General features: G+C 57.0%; 1 non-coding gene across 1 annotated transcript; it reads left to right on the top strand.

Annotated features, from left to right (window-relative positions):
* The first annotated feature begins 3323 nt into the window (after positions 1-3323).
* TRNAF-GAA lies at positions 3324-3396 on the top strand. The gene has a single exon. It is a non-coding gene; the product is annotated as a tRNA-Phe (tRNA).
* Positions 3397-3976: the final 580 nt, after the last annotated feature.

Genomic DNA, 3976 nt, shown 5'->3' with positions numbered 1-3976 from the left:
GGATGGAGTTTGGGGGTGGGAAGGAGTGCAGGGGTGAGGGCTGTGGACGAGGGGGCTCAGGGCAGAGGTGTGGTGTGAGGGCTGTTGGGCTGAAGATGGGGGGTTCAGGACCGGGGGCTTTGGAAAGGCTCAGGGCAGCCTGCCTTTCCATTTTGGAGGGCAGGCACTAGGACCTTGGGGCAGCAGACAGCAGTTCTGCCCAGAATTGCTCTACTCCAGCAGCAGGAGCAGGCAGAGGACAGGCGCACCCTGCTTTTTGTCAGGCAAGGACACAGCGCAGGACATGCAGGGGGAGGGGTGGCAGGCAGAGGCCAGGGCCCAGGGAAGAGACCCAGCTCCAAATATTGCTAGAGCAGGGCCCCCAGCCCTGAATATTCCTGGAGCCCGAGCACCACAGATGTATATAACCTGCCGCCTATGACCACAAGCCAACAGAATGTCCCACTGAGATTTGAACTCAGATTACAGGATTCAGAGTCCTGAGTGCTGCCCATTACACCGTGGGACCAGCTTAGGCTGCCTTCTCTGCACATCAGTGACCCTCATGGGGCTGGCTTGTGTAAGGGGGCTCTTGGCCCTTTACTAAAACTTAGTGTGTGTGTGTGGGGGGCGAGTTTGGTTGGCTAGTTCCCAGCACCAATAGAAGGGGGAAGGATCAATGGGAAATCAGGACCCTGAGACTGACAGTCCCCAGGGACAATGGGGAGAGGCCAAAGCTCCAAGTTATCTGCACTCACAGGCCAGACAGTGTAATGAGGGAGTCACCAGGCCAGGGGGTCCCATCCTCCATGTGAGCTGGAACTGCCTGGGAAAGAGTGGGGCAGAGCTAAGGAGAGAGCAGGAGCCCGAGAAGAGCCGGGGAGCAGAGCTGCACAGGTGTAGTGCCAGAAACTGCTGCATGTAGGAATTTGCAACCTGTAGCAGTTACTGATACTTGAGGTTGTTCTTATTTGTTGACTTGTCCTTATTAGCTAAAACTTGACAGTGGTTTCTCTAGCAAAGGCCAGTCCCTGGCCCCTTGGTCCAGACATCCTCCTTCATATCAGGCTAGGGTGACCAGATGTCTAAGATGAAATATCAGGACGCAGGGGGCGGAGCAAAAAAAAAAAGGCCGGAAGGCCTCCCCCGCCACCAAGTGGCAGTGGCACAGCCCCATCTCCAACCAACTCTCGGCTCCAACCCCCGCTACACCCCCAGCTCCCCCATCCCCTCGCTCCTGGGCCCAGCCTGAGCTCCGAGCTCTGCAGCCGAGCATGATCCGGGCCCCTCCTGCAGCTCCCGGGCAAGGGGTGAACCAGGCAGCTCCCGGCAGGAGCGTGTCCGCCCCACGTGTGTCTCTGCCCCCTGCCCACATGGGCCCTGCCTGCTCTGCGCTGCCCCCAGCCCCATTGCGCTGCCCCGCAGGCTGCAGGGCTGGAGCAGCTTCTGTGCTGTGCTCCTGGCCATGGCCCGTGTGCAAACCTGGGAGGGAGGAAGAATGCCGCATGCTTGGGGAAGAGGCAGGGCCAGGGCGAGGATTTGGGGAGGAATCCAATGGGGCAGTGGGGGGGGGCTGGGGGCAGGGCCAGGGCTGGGATTTGGGAGAGAACCAATGGGGGAATGAGGGGGCGGAGTTGGGGGGGGCAAGTATCCCTCCAGACTATGCCTGTGTGCCAGAGCAGAGGACAAAGTTATTTGCTTGTCCAGGGTCCCGACCAAACAAGCAAATATCAGGACAAACAAGCAAATATCAGGACAGTCCCGATAAAATCGGGACATCTTGTCACCCTACATCAGGCTTCAAGTTGAGAATCATTTCCCATTCCCGCTCTGTGGGAGGGAAGACTTTTAAACGCACTCTCTGTGCGACTGCACATGGCTAAGCAAAGAGAACAAACCCCAAATCCCCCCCGTGCTTTGGGAGCCAGGTTTGTGGTGGGAATTCTGTAGTTCAGATGACTTCACACCTGGTCATTGTGATTTTTTACCAGTTTCTCTGACATTGGGGCATTTTTTATCTCACAGCTGTGATGGCCGAGTGCTTAAGGTGTGGGAGTTGAAATTCAATAGGGTTCCCCTATGCAGGTTGGAATCCTGCTCACAGCGAGACCTGTGTTTTAGCCAGTCTCTCACCCGGGCAACACCTCTGTACAACCCCCTGAGACACTCTCAATTCTCTCCCCACCCCAAGTAAATCCTGTTCTGCTCCTTTCATAGAGATCCCTGGGGCACCACCTCACACTGTGTCCTTGAGGGGTCAGGCAAACTCTCAACACCTGAAGCTTCTGGCACTCACCTGGTGCCCCATAGATCAGCCATAGCCCTGGTTCTGCTCCTCTAGAGTATAAAGGAAGCCAAGTCAGCGACTCCATGGGAGTTATGGGGCTGCAGAACCAACAGAGAAAAAATAGGTACTCAGCGCCCACTGACAGCCCCCCCCCCCACACACACACTACAGGCCTTGCTGACAAGCTCCTCCTCTTCCCTCTGAGTGCCTCCCACTTTGCCAGTGATCAGCTGTTCAGTGGGGTGCAAGAGGCACTGGGTGGGGAGGGGAAGGAGGGATGGGAAGAGGTGGGGGTGGGAGAGAAATGGGGCAGGAAGGTGCAGGAAGGGAAGAGATGGGACAGAATGAGGTCGGGACTTTGGGGAAGGGGTGGAGTGGGGGCGGGGCCTGAGGAGGAAAGGGGGGATTTGTCCTAGACCCCTCTAAGGCCAGCCCTGAAAGGAAGCACTGACAATTACAATGGTAATAAAACTGACCAGCATTGCGGGGGAGGCTGAGGGAGATCCACATCATCAGGTCTCTTCTCTCCCCCATGGTGAGCCAGACACTGCTCTCTCCTGGCTCTCACTCTAGCAGCAGGACGCCAAGGAGCCATTTCCCCACAGGAAATTCATTGAGTGTCCCTGTGGTGCTGCGTGGGGGGGCTGGCGCTGCAGCTGGCTCTGGGGTTGGCAGGGGGGTTGATGTCTGCACAGACTGTCAGCTGCCAGGCCGGAGGGGGCACTTGGGACCGTACCAGACTGGCTCAGTGAAGATGGGGGGTTGACAGACCAATACAGATGCTCTGCAGAGCACGGAGCAGCGTCCACCCATGCAGCCAGGCAATGAGCATTTCCCACAGCCTGGAGCCGAGGTGGAGGCAGCAGCTGCTGTTCCAGCTCCTAGGGGACAGGCCCTGTCAGCCAGCAGACACTTCTTACTCACCACAGCTAATGGTGCCGGGTTCCTCCAGTGGGGGGGAAAAGCAGCCGTTTGTTTTCCTGTCCTTTTTGTCTGCAACTGCTGACAAAAACATCCCAGACAGGGAAGCAACAGGCCAAATCGCTATCATGCCAGTGCCAAAGTAGCTCAGTTGGGAGAGCGTTAGACTGAAAATCTAAAGGTCCTTGGTTGAATCCCGGGCTTTGGCAGACCCTTTCATCCCTCCTTGTGCAGGGGTGGCTTGTTTTCTGGGAGCACAGCAGTGCCTGCACCCAAGGTGAGTTCCTGAGCTTGGGCTCTGCAGTAGGGAAACATAGAACAGGCTTCTGCCCCTAGTTGGCCCCCCTGACCTTTAATAATGAGAACTGTCTTTCCCAATATGGTAGGAAGTAAGTGAGACAGGGCAGCCCTCAGGAATGGTGCCAGAGGGCTGCTAGGCAGGGACTGGGGATGAAAACTCCTTTGTGCAGCTGAGCAAGGGCAGTACCAGGAAAGGGGCATTTGTAAAAGTGACCCCACACACCTCTCCTCCTCTGGGCAGCTGATGCTGACAGCTCCAAGGGAAGGCTTAAAAGACACAGAGCAACTGAGGTCAGGGCTAGAGGAGGGCAGGACCATGCCTATGTGTGGCCTTCAGACAGGCACAAAAACACCCAGCCAGGCTGCTCCCTGACATGCCAAACACCCACTGAAGGTCACCAGCATGTGGGGCAGCTGCTGATGCTCTGTGACCAACATCACAAGATGGCAGGAAAACAGGGCCAGCCCCCATGGTGGGGCCTCTGACTG

Source organism: Gopherus evgoodei, chromosome 9 (assembly GCF_007399415.2).
Source record: "Gopherus evgoodei ecotype Sinaloan lineage chromosome 9, rGopEvg1_v1.p, whole genome shotgun sequence".
Taxonomy (NCBI): domain Eukaryota; kingdom Metazoa; phylum Chordata; order Testudines; family Testudinidae; genus Gopherus; species Gopherus evgoodei.
The sequence above is the reverse complement of the archived record's forward strand: the minus strand, read 5'-3'. Positions and strand labels throughout refer to the sequence as shown.